The sequence below is a fragment of the Orcinus orca genome, chromosome 20 (genome assembly GCF_937001465.1).
Source record: "Orcinus orca chromosome 20, mOrcOrc1.1, whole genome shotgun sequence".
NCBI lineage: Eukaryota > Metazoa > Chordata > Mammalia > Artiodactyla > Delphinidae > Orcinus > Orcinus orca.
This window is the reverse complement of record NC_064578.1, coordinates 20,622,911-20,642,351: the sequence shown is the minus strand read 5'-3', so window position 1 is coordinate 20,642,351 and position 19,441 is coordinate 20,622,911. Positions and strand designations below refer to the sequence as shown.

The window sequence follows — 19,441 nt, the reverse complement described above, 5'->3', positions numbered from 1 at the left end:
TCTTTTTATGGCTGGGTAACATTCCATTGTGTATATATATATATATATATATATATATATATATATATATATACACCATGTCTTCTTATCCATTCCTCTGTTGATGGACATTTAGGTTGCTTCCACGTCTGGGCTCTTGTAAATAGTGCTGCAATGAACATTGGGGTGCACGTATCTTTTGGAAGTATGGTTTTCTCTGGATATATGCCCAGGAGAGGGATTGCTGGATCATATGGTAGTTCTATTTTTAGTTTTGTAGGAACCTCCATACTATTCTCCATAGTGGTTGTACCAATTTACATTCCCATGCAACAATGTAAGATGGTTCCCTTTCCTCCACATCTCCTTCAACATTTATTGTTTGTAGACTTTTTGGTGATGGCCATTCTAACCAGTGTGAGGTGATACATCATTGCAGCTTTGTTTTGCATTTCTCTGATGATTAGTGATGTTGAGCATCTTTCCATGTGCTTTTCAGCCATCTGTATGTCTCTTTTGGAGAAATGGCTATTTAGATATTCTGCCCATTTTTTGATTGGGTTGTTTGTTTTTTTGACATAGAGCTGCATGAGCTGTTTGTATATTTTGGAGATTAAGCCCTTGTCAGTTGCTTCATTTGAAAATATTATTCCAATTTTTTTGAAATTAAGGTTTTATCTATATATGCATGCACATATATACATATATACATACATTCTCTTCTCCATATATGTGTGTGCAAACATGTAAACACACAAATACACAAGGAGACATTGTATATATATATGTTTCATATAAATCTGTAAGTGAAATGGTTGTGTCACAGAATACACACATCTACAGCATTATTGGACATTGACGAACTGTTCTCCCAAATCACTATGCTAATTTATTATCACCATCAATATATGAAATTACATACTTGATCTCAAAGGAAATTAATAAAATTAAAAAGAAGAGATTATAAAAGAAACGAAATTGAGTTATTTGTAGTGAGGTGGCTGGACCTAGAGTCTGTCATACGGAGTGAAGTAAGTCAGAAAGAGAAAAACAAATACCGTATGCTAACACATATATATGGAATCTAAAAAAAGAAATGGTTCTGATGAACCTAGGGGCAGGACAGGAATAAAGATGCAGATGTAGAGAGTGGACTTGAGGACACAGGGAGGGGAAAGGGTAAGCTGGGATGAAGTGAGAGAGTGGCATGGACATCTATACACTACCAAATGTAAAACTGATAGCTAGTGGAAAGCAGCCGCATAACACAGGGAGATCAACTCAGTGCTTTGTGACCACCTAGAGGGATGAGATAGGGAGGGTGGGAGGGAGGGAGGAGATATGGGGATATATGTATATGTATGGCTGATTCACTCTGTTATAAAGCAGAAACTAACACACCATTGTAGAGCAACTATACTCCAATAAAGATGTTAAAAAAAAAGAAGAGACTATAAAATTCACATTCCTTAATCAAAATCCAATAAAATTAGAAAGTTACCAAAAATAAGCAAAATCAAAATTACTTGAAAATTAAGAAAAATACTCCCAAATAATTGAATTATAAACCTAGAAAGCAGTGAAGAGGTAAATACTCACATACCAAAACCTACGGAAGTTAAAAAAAAACTGTACTGAGTAACAACATATTTTGCAATAAGCTTTATTTTCACTCTATGAGAGGGTGTGCAGAAAATAGCTATTCAACTTCTTGGAACAATAGTATTGTAAAAAATATATATAAATCAAAAATGCCCCAAATTTCGTCCTTATAATTGAACAATCATGTCCTTCCTAACTTTCAGAGAATTAGGAGAGTTAACCGAATAATGCAAAATTGACCACTAGTCACTAAGAATGTAAGGTTCACAAGGGGAAAAACTAGCCCAACAGTCTCAACAGTATTATAGTCTCCCATCTTGGGAGGGTAGAAATGCTTTACATTTATTGTGTATATGTTGTTACTAGAAATGGTATTTATTTAACTATAATTTAATGAAATAGCTAGCAAAACAGACCAGAGGCACAGCAAGATTATGACTAATGCAGATTCTTGCAAAGCAACAATTACATTAATAATAATTACTAATAGATAGCTTGAGTGTTAGTTAGTTGCTACTGATGTCATTAACTTTGAAAAAAGACTTGATGTTCACATGGAAGGAGACAACTCTATTTTACTTGGGTTGATGAAAATGCTAAGTCAACAGTCTAGGCAAAGCAGAAAAGAGAAAAACTGAAAAAAAGAGGTGTTTGCTAATTTCTTTAACCTCATTTAGGGATGGAGTTAGATATTAAACTTGAAGATAGTGTTACTAAACAGACAGCAATACTTTTACTGAATGTTGTTCCATTCCCCAAATTTCCATAATTCTCAAATTTTTTTTACAAAAACTGTACTCAGGGGAAAATGTATAGCTACAAATTAAATTCATAAATTAAATGCATTCATTTCAGAATTTAAAAATAAGAAAAAACTAAGAAATGTAATAACTTTAATCAGAAGAAAGAAACAAAAAAGAATTTTATAAAGTCTGTCATTAATAAAAGTTTAAAAGTAGCAATGAAACCCAACAACTGTTTCCTTGGAAAGACCAATAAAATAGACAAATCAGGAGTTTTGTTAAAGAGAGAGAGAGAGAAATGTGCAAGATTATGAGAAAGAAGACATGATTGCAAATAGAAAGGAGATTAAAAGAATTAAGGAGAAATCATACCTACAACTTTATGGAATCAATTGGAAAACTTAGAAGAAATGTATAATTTCCTAGAAAGATTGACTCAAGAAGGGAAAAAATAGAATACTATATTACCCTAGATAATATTAGAAACGTAATTTAAAATTTATCACTGAAAAAGGCAACAAGACAGACTAGTTCAAAGTTGACTTTCATCCATCATTTATAATACACAATCAAATGTTGTATAAGTTCAGATCATAGGAAAAAAATAGAAAACTAGCCAATTTAAGATGCAGCCAGCAAAGTACCAAAACCTAATGAAGGTAGTATAAAACTGCAGAGAACTTTCACTTATGAATATGTAAGCACAAGTATTGAATGTTAACAAGTTGAACCAGTAACATACCAAAGACTAAGACCTGTGAGAAGCAGCAAAGGTTGCAAAGATTCATTTCAATCCACAGGAAAAGAGTGGATTATTTCAAAATGGTTTTGGCACAACTGGCTATCCGTCTGAATAAAACCAATGTCCAAGACCATATACAAGAATATTTATATACATTAAAGTCTTAAATGTAAAAATAAGATCCTACATAAAAATGAAGAAATAGGCATAAGATATATAGGGATTGGGGACACTGTAGATCAAATCTGAGAACCCAGAAACTTTAAAAGAAAATATGGATACATTAACTCAAGTCAAACTTGAAAGAAAATTTTATAACACAATATAGTACACACAAAGTTAATATGAAAATAGTGCTTCCCAAATGTCTTTGCATTGCATATGACCCTGGTTTTATAATATTTAAAGTAACCTTACATACTGACAAAGAAAAGAAACTTCACAGGAAAAATGGCAAGGTTATGAATAAACACACACAGGAAAGCAAATCAAAATGGATCACAAGGATTTAAATATGTCCAAATTCAGAGTAAGAGGCATGAAAATTAAATAATAATTTACACTTGTGACTGGTAATTTTTTTAATTTATTGAAGCAAGTTTGATTTACAATGTTGTGTTAATTTCTACTGTACAGCAAAGTGATTCAGTTATACATACATACATTCTTATACATACATATACATTCTTTTTCATATTCCTTTCTATTATGGTTTATCACAGGATATTGAATATAGTTCCTTGTGCTACACAGTAGGACTTCGTTCTTTATCCATTCCATATATAATAGTTTGCATCTGCTAATCCCAAACTACCAATCCATCCCTCCTGCACACCCCCTCCCTCTTGGCAACCACAAGTCTGTTCTCTAAATCTGTGAGTCTGTCTCTGTTTCGTAGATAAGTTCATTTGTGTCATATTTTAGATTCCATATGTAAGTGACATCATATGGTTTTTGTCTTTCACTTTCTGATTTACTTCACTTTGTATGATAATCCCTAGGTCTATCCATGTTGCTGCAAATGGCATTATTTCATTCCTCTTTATGGCTGAGTAGTATTCCACTGTGTGTGTATGTGTGTGTGTGTGTGTGTGTGTATGCATACACACAAACACACCACATTTTCTTCATTCATCTGTTGATGGACATTTAGGTTGTTTACATGTCTTGGCTATTGTGAGTAGTGCTGCTATGAACATAGGGGTGCATGTATTTTTTTGAATTATAGTTTTGTCTGGATATATGGTCAGGAGTGGAATTGCTGGATCATATGGCAACTCTATTTTTAGATTTTTGAGGTACCCCTATGCTGTTCTGCAAGGTTGCTGCACCAATTTACATTCCCACCAACAGTGTAGGAGGGCTCCCTTTTCTCCACACCCTCTCCAGTGTTTGTTATTTGAAGATTTTTTAATGATGGCCATTATGATCAGTGTGAGGTGGACCTCACTGTAATTTTGATCTGCATTTCTCTAATAATTAGTGATATTGAGCATCTTTTCATGTGCCTGTTGGCCATCTGTATGTCATCTTTGGAGAAATGTCTATTTAGGTCTTCTGCCCATTTTTCGATTGGGTTGTTTTGTTTTGTTGTTGTTGAGTTGTATGAGCCACTTGTATATTTTGGACATTAAGCCCTTGTCAGTTGCATCATTTGCAAATATTTTCTCCCATTCTGTAGGTTGTCTTTTTGTTTTGTTTATGGTTTCCTTTGCTGTGCGAAAGCTTGTAAGTTTAATTAGGTCCCATTTGTTTATTTTTGCTTTTATTTCTATTGCTTTGGGAGACTGACCTAAGAAAATATTGGTATGATTTATGTCAGAGAATGTTTTGCCTATGTTCTCTTCTAGGAGTTTTATGGTGTCCTGTCTTATATTTGTCTTTAAGCCATTTTGAGTTTATTTTTGTGTATGGTGTGAGGGTGTGTTCTAGCTTCACTGATTTGCATGTGGCTGTCCAAATTTCCCAACAACACTCACTAAAGAGATTGTCTTTTTTCCATTGTATATTCTTGCCTCCTTTGTCAAAGATTCATTGACAGTAGGTATGTGGGTTTATTTCTGGGCTTTCTCTTCTGTTCATTGATCCATATGTCTGTTTTTGTACCAATACCACACTGTTTTGATTACTGTAGCTTTGTAGTATTGTCTGAAGACTGGGAGGGCTATGCCTCCTGTTTTGTTCTTTTTCCTCAGGATTGCTCTAGCAATTCTGGGTCATTTTTTAAAATTTTATTGAAATATAGTTGATTTACAATGTTGTGTTAATTTCTGCTGTACAGCAAAGTCTGTATGTATATTACAGACTAACATCTCTTATGAATATAGATGCAAAAATCCTCAGCAAAATACTAGCACACCACACCTAGCAACATATATAAAGAATTATACACCAAGGCTGAGTGAGATTTATCCAAAAAAGGCAAATTTGATATAACATCCAAAAATCAGTTAATGCAATGCATTATATAAATAGAATAAAGGATAAAAACCATATGATCATCTCAGTAGATGCAGGAAGAGCGTTTGAAAAAATCAACACTCTTTCATGATTTAAAAAAAAAAGTCAACAAACTAGGAATAGAAGATAATTTCTTTAACCTGTTAAAGGATGCCTATGAAAAACCCACAGCTAAAACTTAGTGGAGAAAAGCAGGATGCTTTCTCCCCTAAAATGAGAAAGAAGACAAGGATGACTGCCTTCATCACTTCTATTCAACATCGTACCAGAGATTCTAGGCAGGCCGTGTAGATAAGAAAAAGAAATAAAAAGCATTCAGATTGGATAGGAAAGTAAAACTATATTTGAAGGTAACAGGATCTTATACTTAGAAGATCCTGAGGAAGTCACTTAATATTAAAACTTATTAGAAATGATAAATGAGTTTAACAAGATTCCAGGATACAAGAGCAATATACTAAAGATTAATTGTATTTCTATACACTAGGAATGAAATGTCTGAAAATGAAATTAAGAGCTTAATAATAAAACACCCAATTTTAAAAACTGGGCAAAGGGTATGACTGTGTATTTCTCCAAAGAAGTTACACAAATGGTCAATAATCACATGAAAAGTGTTCCTATCATTAGCCATTGGGGAAATACAAATCAAAACCACAGTAAGATACCACTTCATGCCCAGTAGGATAGTTATAATGGAACAGATAATAGCAAGTGTTGGCAAAGATGTGAAGAAATGGGAACTCTTACACAATGTCAGTGGGAATGTAAAACGATGCAGCCACTTTAGAAAATAGTTGGGCAGTCCCTTACACATTTAAATATAGAGTTGTCATGTGAGCCAGCGATTCCTCTACTAGGTAGATACATAAATACATATATCCAGACAAAAGTTTGTACATGAATGTTCAGAGCAGCGTAGTTCACAAAGCCAAAAAGTGGAAACAACTCAAATGTTGAACAGAAAATGAATGGATGAATAAAACGTGCATTACTCATATGATAAAAAGCAATAAAAAGGAATGAAGTTCTGATACATGCTATAATCTGGATAAACCTTGAAAACATTATACCAAGTGTAAAGTCAGAAAAGACCACATGTTGTATGATTCCATTTATATGAAATGTCCAGAATAGGTGAATCCGTAGGGACAAGAAGTAGATTAATGGTTGTCCTAGATTTGGGGAGATAACAGAGAGAGACTGCTAATGGGTATGGGGTTTCTTTTCCGGGTGATAAATATGTTCTGGAATTGAGACTGTGGTGACGGTTGCACAATTTTATTCTAATAGCTCTTGAATGGTGCACTTTAAATGGGTGAACTATATTATATGTAAATTATATCTAAATAAACCATTTTTTTAATTTTTTTAAAAAGAGGATAATGGATTGAAAGTGCAAAGATGAATAAGACTGGCTCACATTTGGGGCCTGGTATTATGAAAATGTTTCTTTTCACCTGTGAGACTCCAGGCTCTTTTCCTGTTCCAGTGTTCATTTTTAAATGAAATAAAGACAAACCTTCTATTCTTCCATGGAAATTTGTATTACATGTAAATTACCATTCTGCTCTAGAATATAGGGAACTACCTCATAAATGGTATGCCTATCTCCAAACTCATAGCTCAAAAGCATGTTTTGAAATTTTAGAAATAATTAAGTTAATGGAAAGACCTATTTATAACATCAACAACCTTTATGCCAAAATGAGAAAATTAATTGTATGATTTGACAGGGCTGGATCAGTGAAATAACTTTAAAACGATATAGATATATATTGGATTGACCAAAAAGTTCATTTGGGATTTTCTATAACATCTTACAGAATATGTATATATAAAACATATATATATTCACTATATATATTCAGTATTAATTAGCTTCTTTATATAGCAAACTACAAACTTTTATCTTGGAATGTGCTAGTTACAAAAATGAATGTTAACTGAGTGACTTCCTTCATAGAGCTCAACTTTGAATGTGATTTTTTTCTTTAGTATTCATTTGGGAATGAGTTGTTGACTCAGACTTAACGCATATAGACCTTTTCTAGAAGTGTTCTAGGAAATTAACTAATAATCAAGTATGACACACTGAAAAAGAAAAAAAGCATGCATCAGGGCTGATTCACAAGTAAGATCCTTCTGGAGCACCTGATGGTCAATGTGTAGTCACCTGGAGTCTTCGCAGCCACCACAAAACTTGTGGTTACCATCTTCTGACCTTTTTAAATGAGCCCCACAGGCCAGCTCCAGATTACAATGGGATCTCATAAAAGGCCACTACAGTGTCTTGCTTTTGAAGTTTCTCCACACCATCTCCTATCAGCATGATCCTGTTCCCCAGCTTTTCTAAGTTAAATTCCCCTCTTCCAGTGCCATGCCTTAGCCTCTTGGCCTCATTTTGATTTGAGACGCCAGACCCCATCCATCCATTTCTACCATTATATGATATGCCTGGAAACTGTCAGTGAATCACATCTACACCCCAGAACCTCCACCCTTCTCACTGGCTGGAGGTAATGAGTCAGTAGTATTAAGCACAAAGTATAAATTGAGACTGACATAGTGCTTTATATAGATTAACTTTCAATCTTCATGGCCATTCTCTCCCTTGGGATTTCAGTGGAAATGCTCTAAATGTTGTAGGACCTTGCATACAATTACTCAACTAATATGGGCAGAATTCGAGTACTTCACTCCTGCACCACTGTTTCTCTCAACCTGGACAAAGAATGCCTATAAGGTCACCTGGAAGGTCACACACAGATTCTCTGGCCCCAGCCCAGACCAACTGAATCAGATCAGGTGAATGGGAGGGTAGTATCCAGAGTCTTAGTACTTCACAGTATCCACTGGTGATTCTGATACACACCAGTTTAAACAATGCTGCATTATTCTTCCTTGAGCGCTTAGTACAGCATTTCAGCAATTTCCTAAAAAGATTCAGATCCCTCAATGGCCAAAATGCACATCGCCAGCATCATATTCACAATGGATGGGGAAGATGTTCTTATACTTCTCTTTCCAATCCTTATTTGTTATTTGTTCATGATACATTATGTACCAGAAAATCCAAAAGGAAAAAAAAATCTAGCAACAAATTACTCAGTGTGTCTGCAGCACCACTTGACTAAGAGGATGAGCTCGGAAATCTGATTTTGACTAGTCATTATTCAAACATACATAGAGGACCCTCACCCCAACAACTCGAATGGCTAAGCTGCAGGCTTGTTCTAGATCCACTAAACCCTCTTGCTGATGAATTGAAGTTGGGTTTACAATCATGGTCCTTGTGCTCCTATTTTAGACACAAAGATCCGTAGGCATGGAGAGATGTTGATAGTCTTCACACTCTTGAGAACAAGGCTTCTCAAAATGGGAAGGGGTTGTTGTTTTGTTGTTGAGTTGTACAAATTCTTTATATGTTCAATATTTTGGATATTAACTCCTTATGGGAAATATGATTTGCAAATATCTCCTCTGATTCAGTAGGTTGTCTTTTCGTTTTGTTGATGGTTTCCTTTGCTGTGCAGAAGCATTTAGTTTGATGTTGACCCATTTGTTTATTTTTGCTTTTGTTGCCCCTGCCTGAGGAGATGTATCCAGAAAGATATTGCTAAGATTGATGTCAAAAAGCCTACAGCCTATGTTTTCTTCTAGTTTTATGGCTTCAGGTCTTACATTCAAGTCTTTAATCCATTTTGAGTTGATTTTTGTGTATGATGTGAGATAGTGGTATAGTTTCATTCTTTTCCCTGTGGTGGCAACAGTTGGAAACTAAATTTTTGGTGATGAGCAAGTTGTATACACAGAAGTTGAAATATGATGTTGTACACATAAAACATGTTATAAACTAATGTTACCGCAATTAAAAATTAATTTTAAAAAAGAAAATTAAAAGGAGGCATGTGCACAAAAAAATGGGAAGGGGGGAAAAGTTTTATTGGGTGCTTGGTAGAAAGGGCATATTTAGGATTTAGCTCATTAGTTGTATGTACTGTCCCCAAATTTAATCTTCACCAACACCCAGCACAATGCCTGGCTAATGGTAAGTTTCTTCATAAATATTTGCCAGGTGAATGAGTCAAGATACTCATCGGTCTTGTGTGAATATCAGAAGTAGAAGAGACCTTTGAGAGACTTGATTCAAACATCTCCATCTCCTTTTACAGTTGAGGAAACATGATCACTGGTCAGAACTCAACTCCTTTCCCCAAAAGGATGAGGTCACTCTCATTTCTCTCCCCACATTTCAGAGCACTTAGCTGAGGGTGTTTTCCCATCCGAGCTAAGGTCTCTATGAGTCTCTGACCTTTTATAGATTTCTCAGCTGTAATATTGTTTCCACACATCACTGTGGCTTCAGGAAGTGCTGTTTCTCCTCTCACCCTTTCCTTGATACTGATAACTGCCATATTCCTGAGAAAGAAAAATTAAAAGCACACTTGTTGAGAGAACCAAAGAAAGAGGCGAAAGGAGATAGAGCTCACTGAAAGACAAGTGGAGAGAAGAGAAAGGTGCAGAGGATAATTTCAATAAAAAAACCACATTGAGCTAAAAGTGTGAAGCCTTAGAACACCCCCTCTCAGGGTAGAGTTTCATTCTCACTGATAGAACAAAGGTTTTCCCAACAGAAGAAGTTTAGCACGTTATATAAATACCCCAATATGCATATGCAGTGGTAGTAATAATTAGTTTTCTCCCCCTTTCATCTCCACTGTTTCTGCCTACACATGTTTCCTATTTTGAGCTTTGGTGTAACAAATGCATCTTTCAAACGGGAAACCCACGCCTTGTTTGCACAAACACAGGTCTCTTTATCGCCCCGTGCAGTCCCTCCATCTCGCGGAACTGAACAATGAGGCATTTTCTTCTCTCCCCGGCCCCAGAGCTCTGACAAAATTCATTTAATTTCCATGGAAAATGTAATCTGCAGATAATAGTAGTTCACTCACGGCAATATCATTTCACTCTCCCAGATCACCCGTTGTTGTGCTAATTGTGGGACAACTAGACAGCTAAGGCTTGCAGATGGAATTAGACGGGGCATTTTGTTTTTGCGATGCTATGAAGAAGGATATAAGAGAAAGTGTCAGCAAATGCCATAGACCTTGTCCCCCTTTTGTAAAATGACTCAGGCAACAAAGGGAAGTCTCCTCGTGTACAGGGCATCTTCGATATTCTTGGTGTCACCTGCAAAATCCACAGGATTTTGGTGTTTCACTGGGCATCTTTGGACCACTTCAATGCTCTACCTTACCTGATGAAGCAAGTGCTTCAGAAGCTGAGAGTAGCCAAGTAATTGCTTTGGCAGGTAATAATCACCCACTAATCCATCATTCTTGCTTTGAGATATTTTAAAAATATCGATCACCTCTTAGGTTCTTCCTTCTGAGAGAAGCAGAGGCCCTTTCTGTGTAGAACGACTTTCCTCAGTGCAGAAGCCTACACCTGCCCATGCGTGCTTAGGTTCTTTGTGTCTCTCTTTTTTTTTTTTTATTGATTATAATTGACATGTAACATTCTCTTGTTTTTGAGTTGGCAAAGTCAGGAACTATCATGGAATCACGAAAAGTGGGCCCAAAGATGACCAAGCTCAACACTCTAATTCATTTCATGACTGTTTTCTTCTAACAGAGATCATTCATGGTCATTGTACATTATTTGAAAGGGTGAAGAAAGCAGAAAGAAGCCTATCCTCCAGCGAGTCCCTAAGTGCAGACAATAAAGGTGAAGGAAATCATTCTCCTCGAAGGAGCAGAGCAGGGGTGGGAGGGTGTGTTTACAATGAGATTTGGGAAGCGGATACTTGAAAAGTGTGTGTGTGTGTGTGTGTCCCTCAGCCATCTGCATCACTGATGCGCTGTGTCTGACCCACATGTGCTGCCCACTGTATGATGCAGAGGCAGGACAGCTCAGGCACAGCCCCCCAGCTCCTCTCCTGCCAAAAAAACAGAGAGGCCTGCTGGGTCGGCTCGAAGCTTGGCCAGCTCCAGGGCTTGAGGCCAGATTGTCAGGCTCTGATGAGGAAAAGAGCTGGCCCATTCCCTGCTCTCATTCCCCAGCCTGGTTTTGGTATGTGAGGATGGAAAATATCCCCACAAGCTGGGGAAAGAGAGAAAGATGGAGAAGTTCAGAGATCCTAGGAGACAGGACAAGAGAGAGGGAGCCCCAGGAAGAAAGAGAACCAACTGGAGACAGCAGACGGAGCTAAAGAAAAGGCAGAGAAGGAGAAAAACAGGGTGATGGGAGGGAGAGGGGCACAGGGAGAGAGGAGCCAGACAGGGACAGAGAACGAAGGGCACACAGAGAGGGGGGTGAAAAGAAAAGAAACACACGCGAGGAGGATTGAAAGAGACAGAGAGACCCAGAGTGAGACAGAAAGTAGAAACCAACAGGAGCGCTGTGAGGCTCTGAGGAGAGAGGAGCCTGTAATACAGACTGAGCCTGAGGCTGGAGGTGAGTGTGTGCCTGAGGCTGTGTGTGTGTGTGATGGACGGAGGTGTAGGAGAGTATGCGTGTGCATGTGATGGATGGATGTGTGGGAGGGGCCTTGGACAGGCACAGGATTTGAAAGCGTTCTCTAACTTACGCTATGCCCTCTGCCGCATCTACCCCCAAATACCTCAAGCACTTCTGTAAGTTCCAAAAAGATGTTTTATCTTCATTCTTCCACTCTTCCTTAAAAACCATTAGTATTTCCCCCATTCCAGTCATTTTCTCAGCAGCTCAGTGACTCTCTGGTTTATAACTCTGCATGCTGAGACGCAGCAGGGGGTCATTCTGAAGGGGAGTCCTGTAGGCCTGAAAGCGGTGTGAGGGGAGCGAGCTCGGGTCCATCGCAGGGGTCAGACTCAGCTTCCACAGGGCACTGAGGGCTAAGTTGGATTTCTAGCTCTAAGGTCACTGATAGAGGAAGAGTCAGTCCTGAACAGTCAGATGGGTTAGGGTTAGTTATATCCACGCACATATGTTCCCCATCCTGGAGGACAGCCTCTGGTCCATGAGCAGAGTATAGCAGCACTAGGATGGAGGGACACTGGATCCTGGGCACAAAGACCAGGAGAAAATTCTAGGAGTTGATTTGGGGTGGGGAAGTGTGGTGAATAGATAGTTATGTGTATGGGCAAGGCAGCCGAGGGACATAGGACTCTGAGAATGAAGGCAAGTGTGGGAGACCCAGCATGGAAAAATGGGGCTCCCCAGCAGACGCAGCTGGGCTTCTCCACCCTAGCTCACTAGGTGACTTCATTCAAAGTCTCACGAGACAGAGCTGGAGCCTCCTGCCTGTGAAACTTGTCTCGAGCCCTGGACAATGGTGGACCCAATTGTGAGGAATAGAGAGAATATAGTCCAGTGTGGTCCCTGGCCTGTACATAGGAGACAAAGGCAAACATACACATACATGCACATACACACATTCACATGCATAAAGGCACATGCTCGCTCTCTCGCTCTCTCTCTCTCTCTCTCTTTCTCTTTCTCTTTCTCTCTCTCTCTCTCTCTCTCTCTCTCTCTCTCACACACACACACACACACACACATACACACACACACACCCCTACCTCTAAGGAATGATTAACTTTACATCCTTGATGCTCAAAGTGTGGTCCATGGCCCAGCAACATCAGCATCACCTGTATGCTTGTTACAAATTCACTCTCAGACCTCATCACAGACATACAGATCAGGATCTGTGCTTTAGGAAGAGCACATTAAAGTCTGAGAAGCAGTACTCCACAAGGCGGGGGACCAGGGAAGGCTTCTCAGAGGTGTAATAATTTCATGAGTTGGGCATTACTTTCTTTGTCTTGTAAGTAAGGGCAATGAAGTTTGAAAGATTCTGTATTAGTAGCCCAAGGTGGCAGAGCTATTAAGTGACAAAGGCTGGTCTCAAACTCAGGTGTAAGGACTCAAGATTAAACTTGGTAAGCCGAGACTACCACTTACTCACAGCTACTGTGTGCTAAGCCCAGACCTGAGCACTTGATTACATCTATTAACTACCTGGATTTGCACAGCAACCAGACAAGATATATTTTCGCCAGTCCACAGAGAAAGAAACAATAGTCTCAGGGAGGTCAATATTTTTTCCCAATGCCACACAGCTGGCAGGAAGCAGAGCTGGGATTCAAATCCACAACTGTCTCACCCCTGACCCTAGGCTTTATTTTTGATTCTGCTCTATATTGCCCAGCGGTTGGCCACTATACCTTTCTGCTTCATTTTCTAAAGATGTAAAATCTGTTCTAGTTTCAACTGCCATCCTGTCCCCCTTTTGGTCACAGTCAGCCTGTAGGAGCCAGGCCTGTACCAGCAAGGCAAGATCACTGAAGCCACATGTTGAGGGCAGGTAGCAGACAGATCTGGGCACGTGTGATCAATAGCACTGGAAATAAAGACTCCTGATCAGCCCAGCATTTGGAACCCAGTGGTGGGGTCAGAACTAGAAATTTGTGTTCTTTATGCCTGAGACACACGGATAATGCCTTCCCATGGCCACAGGCTGGATCCCCTGGAGCTGCCAGCCTGGGAAAATTTCAAGGAAATCAGGTTCCCAGAATGTCTCCAGGTTTTCTGGTAGCAAAATGTCTGGAGGACAGTCTGCTCGACTGTTTTCTCTAATTATAACAAGATGTTTCTCAAGTCCCCGCCCCCTCCCTGCTCAGTGCCCCCTCCCCCCCCCAAACGTGTGCAAACTCCAGGTTGCATTTCCCGTCCTTACAAGCTGTCGCCTCAGATGCAGGCAGCGAAGAGTCCCTGCCCTTCTTCGCTGATCTGCAAAGAGCTGACAAAAAGAATGCGGGTGACTTCTCAAGACTTTGTTATCTGAGTTCCAAACTCCCCTAGCCCGTGTGTGAGTGCATCTGCCGGCAGGAAGGAGCGTCCCCAAATGCAAACCACATGTGCCTAGATCCAGAAAGCTTGTTGTATTATGCCATTAAATAAAGACTAGCAAAGCCCCCACGTCAAATCAAATTTCAGAGGTGACTCTGAAAATATCCATGGATCATAACATCTCCCTCAGGGACACAACCATTCAGAAGTCTCTGAGTCTCAATTCTGATTTTCTGAAGTGACTGAGTCATTCCTCTCCTGGGTTCAGCTTGCCCTCAGGCAGGCTGGAGGCCCGGGGGTGGGGCGGGGAGGGGGTGCTCTGCACAGGTGGAGCTGCTGAGTGGAGCAGGTTTATAATAAGGCAGGTGTCAGCCCAGGGCGAAGACATCATTAATGATTGTTTGTGAAGGAGGAGTGGCTGCGCGCGCAGGGTGAGCCGGGAAGGGAGATGGCTCTCCGCCTGAGGGGTTGGTGGTAGGGATGTAAGATCCTCGTGTCCCAGCGCGGCTGGTAGGGATTCAGCAAGCAGGGGTACGCCGCTTCTGTCCCCGTGTTGGAGAGCAACAACACAGGACAACAAGCCATCCTGCTACGAGGTTCGGCATCACCTACAGGTACAGAAATATTTAAGGAAAGCGGGGCCTGTTTGGCTGCACTCACTGTAAAAGTACAACGAGGCAGGCTTGATGATTGCGGGAAAGTTACCCCGGGAATGAAAACATGGCTTTCAGCTCTACAAATGCTTTTGAGATTAGAGGAGCCCCTTGGTGGCTGTGACTTTAAGTGGAGGTTGTTCCCTTGAGACAAATCAGCCTCAAATTTTCGAGAGCTCAGGGGCATAAGGAAGGAAATTGTTCCAGCAGGGAGGCTTTTATCAAAGAGCCTGGGGCAGCGTCAGAAGTGGAGAAAGGCACTGAACAGTCAGTGGGGTGGGCTGCTGGAAGCCCTGCGGCGGAGAGAGGGCTGAGGGTTCTCTGCCGAGCCAAAGGTCACCCCTTCCCAAGGTGAGGGCTTCTCAGGGGACTGTAGGCAGAAAAGGACAAGCATGGAACTTACGGAGACTCCTGGCCTGGAGAACCAGGACTGTCCCAGCGTCTCCCTTAACCAGTCTTATCCCAGAAGGATAAACATTGTTTTGGTTTTTAGTTTTTCTAACTGAATTATTTACATACAAGAGATTTTTGAAAAGGTGCAGCTGATTGAGTTTTGCAAATGTATTACTCCTGTAGCCACCATCCCAATTAAAATACAGAATATTTCCATCACCCCAAGATGGTTCCCCCTGCCCCTTTCAGCCGATACTCACCCCACCTCCCTTGCAGGGGCAGACGCCATCTTGATTTCTGTCATCACAAGGTGAGTCTTGCTTGCCCTAGAGCTTCATATAAATGGAATCATACAATATTATTTCATGTCTGGCTTCTTTCACCCAAAAGAATGTTTTCAAGATTTGTCTCTGCTGTTGTGTGCAGTAAAAATTGCTTCCATTTCATTGCTGAGTAGTATTCCATTATAAGACTATATCACAGTTTATCCATTTACCTGTAGATGGACATTGGGGTTGATAACAGTTTTGGCTATTACAAGTAAAGCTATGAACATTCTTGTACAGATGTTTGTGGAAATATGCATTCATTTCACTTGGATAAATAAGACTGAGATTTCTGAGTCATAGGTAGCTGGATTTTTATTTTTATAAGCATCTACCAAATTATTTCTCAACATAGTTGAACCATTTTACATTCCCATCAAGTTCCAGGATATTCTGCATCCTTACCAACCCTTGGTATTGTCAGTCTTTCTAATTTTAGCCATTCTGATGTCTGTCAGAATGATATCTGTCAGAGTGATATCATGGTGGTTTGATTTGCACTTCCCTAATGACTAATTAGGGTACATCATCTCATATGCTTATAGGCTAGGTGCATATCTTATTTTGCAAGTCATTTGTCCATTTTCTTATTGGGTTATTTTATTATTGAACTGCATGAATTCTTTGTATATTCTGGATAAAATTTCTATGCAAATATATTTACCAGTCTGATTTTTTTTTCAAGAGCAGATTTTAATTTTTCTACAGTTTAATATGTTTTTCTTTTTGTGATTAGTACTGAATCCTATCTAAGAAATTTTCATCGACTTTAAGGCATGAAGATATTCTTTTATGTTTCTTCTAGAAGTTATCTAGTTTTAGCTTTATGCTTAGGTATACAATCCATCTCATATTAACTTCTGTGAAAGGTATGAGGTAAGGATTGAAATTCCCTGGTTTTTTCCATACAAGCATCTAGTTGATCCAACACTGTTTCTTTTTTTTGTTTTTTTTGTAAGCGTTGTTAGAAACATCTTCCAATACTATTTCTTGAAGACTTTCCTTTCCCCATTGAGTTGCCTTGACATCTATAGATATGAGTTTATTTATAGACTCTCCATTTTGTTCCAATCGATTGGTTTGTCTATCCTTACAATACAACCACACAGTCTTCATTATTGAAATTTTTTGTTAAGTCTTAAAAAGTCCTCTATCTTCTTTATCAGGATAATTTGGCTATTGTAGAGCCTTTGCATTTACATAAAAATTTTAGACTCCCCTTATCAATTAGTACAAATAGGCTTGCTAGAATTTTAATTAAAAAGACATTAATTTTTTTAACATCTTTATTGGAGTATATTGTTTTACAATGGTGTGTTAGTTTCTGATTAACAAAGTGAATCAGCTATACATATACATATAGCCCCATATCTCCTCCCTCTTGCTTCTCCCTCCCACCCTCCCTATCCCATCCTTCTAGGTAGATAAAAAGCACCAAGCTGATCTCCCTGTGCTATGCATCTGCTTCCCACTAGCTATCTGTTTTACATTTGGCAGTGTATATATGTCCATACCACTCTCTCACTTAGTCCCAGCTTACCCTTCCCCCTCCCCATGTCCTCAAGTCCATTCTCTACATCCGTGTCTTTATTCCTCTCCTGCCCCTAGGTTCTTCAGAACCATTTCTTTTTTTTAGATGCCATATATATGTGTTAGCATATGGTATTTGTTTCTCTTTCTGACTTACTTCACTCTATGTGACAGTCTCTAGGTCCATCCACCTCACTACAAATAACTCAATTTTGTTTCTTTCTCTGGCTGAGTAATATTCCATTGTATATATGTGCCACATCTTCTTTATCCATTCATCTGTTGATGGACACGTAGGCTGCTTCCATGTCCTGGGTATTGTAAATAGAGCTGCAATGAACATTTTGGTACATGACTCTTTTTGAATTATGGTTTTCTCAGGGTATATGCCCAGTAGTGGGATTGCTGGGTCATATGGTAGTTCTATTTTTCGTTTAAGGAACCTCCATATTGTTCTCCATAGTAGCTGTATCAATTTACATTCCCACCAACAGTGCAAGAGGGTTCCCTTTTCTCTACACCCTCTCCAGCATTTATTGTTTGTAGATTTTTTGATGATGGCCATTCTGACCGATGTGAGGTGATACCTCATTGTAGTTTTGATTTGCATTTCTCTAATGATTAGTGATGTTGAGCATCCTTTCATGTGTTTCTTGGCAATCTGTGTATCTTCTTTGGAGAAATGTCTGTTTAGGTCTTCGGCCCATTTTTGGATTGGATTGTTTGTTTTTTTGATACTGAGCTGCATGAGCAGCTTGTAAATTTTGTAGATTAATCCTTGTCAGTTGCTTCATTTGCAAATATTTTCCCCCATTCTGAGGGTTGTCCTTACGTCTTGTTTATGGTTTTCTTTGCTGTGCGAAGGCTTTTAAGTTTCATTAGGTCCCATTTGTTTATTTTTGTTTTTATCTCCATTTCTCTAGGAGGTGGGTCAAAAAGAATCTTGTTGTGATTTATGTCATAGAGTGTTCTGCCTATGTTTTCCTCTAAGAGTTTGATAGTGTCTGGCCTTACATTTAGGTCTTTAATCCATTTTAAGTTTATTTTTGTGTATGGTGTTAGGGAGTCTTCTAATTTCATTCTTTCACGTGTAGCTGTCCAGTTTTCCCAGCACCACTTACTGAAGAGTCTGAGAAAGACATTAATGTTTAAAGAACAATTTTGGGGAAAAAAGACATCTTAACAATATTGAATCTTCCAATCCATGAACATGGTGAATCTTTTATTTAGGTCTTTTAAATTTTTTCTCAACCGTGTTTTGTAGTTTTCAGCATAAAGTCCTGGCTTAAATTATTTTTAAAAGTGTATCCTCAAATATTTTCTTCATGTTTGTTAATGTTGTAGATGGTATTACTTTATATTTCATTTTCTAGTCAGTATTTTAGTTATCAATTGCTGTATAGTAAACCACTCAACAAGGCTCAAAATAACAGTAATCATTTATTAGCCCTCATAGTCTCCATTGGTAAGAAATTTGGAGTCAGTTAGATGGGAAGTTTCAACTCAGGGTCTCTCCTAAGTTTACAGTAAAAAGTAAAATAGGGCTGCAGTGATCTTCAGACTTGACGAGAACTAGATGATCCCATCACAAATAAGCTCACTTGTATGGTTGGCGATTTGATGCTGATCACTTTCCATATGTGAGACTCCCCATGGGGTTGCTTGACTATCTTCACATCAGGGTAGCTGGCTTCCTCTACAGTAAGTGATCCAAAAGACCAAGACAAAAGGTGCAGTGCCTTTGGTGACCTAGCCTCAGAAATCACACATTGTTACTTTTGCCTTTATTCTGTTGGTCACTTAAGGCAGCCCTGATTCAACGTCTGTGGAGACTAGACAGGGAATAAAATAGTGGGAGGCAAGGGTCACTGAGGACCATTTTAGAGAATAGATACCAATCCAGTCTATAGAAATAGAACGATTTCTATATGTTGATTTGTATTCTGTGACCTTGCTAAGTTGACATTAATTTTAGTAAGTTTTTTAGATGCCTTAGGATTTTCTATGTAAACAGTTATGTCATCTGTGAATAAAGATATTCTTTCTTTTTAATGCACGCCTTCTATTTTCCTTGCTTTCGTGCATTGGCGAGAATATGGAGCACAGTGTTGAACAGAAGTGTTATGAATAGAAACCCCTGTCTTGTGCCCAGTCTTAGGTAGAACACATCCA

General features: G+C 39.0%; 1 long non-coding RNA gene across 6 annotated transcripts in view; it reads left to right on the top strand.

The window, feature by feature from the left end:
- Positions 1–14,786: 14,786 nt before the first annotated feature.
- LOC117197006 (uncharacterized) overlaps positions 14,787–19,441 on the top strand; it is a 93,776-nt gene continuing 89,121 nt past the window's right edge. For 3 of the 6 annotated variants that reach the window (XR_007474103.1, XR_007474099.1, XR_007474102.1), the window contains exon 1: positions 14,787–14,981. This is a non-coding gene — a long non-coding RNA (uncharacterized LOC117197006). The remainder of the gene's footprint in view (positions 14,982–19,441) is intronic. The other 3 variants (XR_007474101.1, XR_007474100.1, XR_007474098.1) reach the window with 3 other exon arrangements.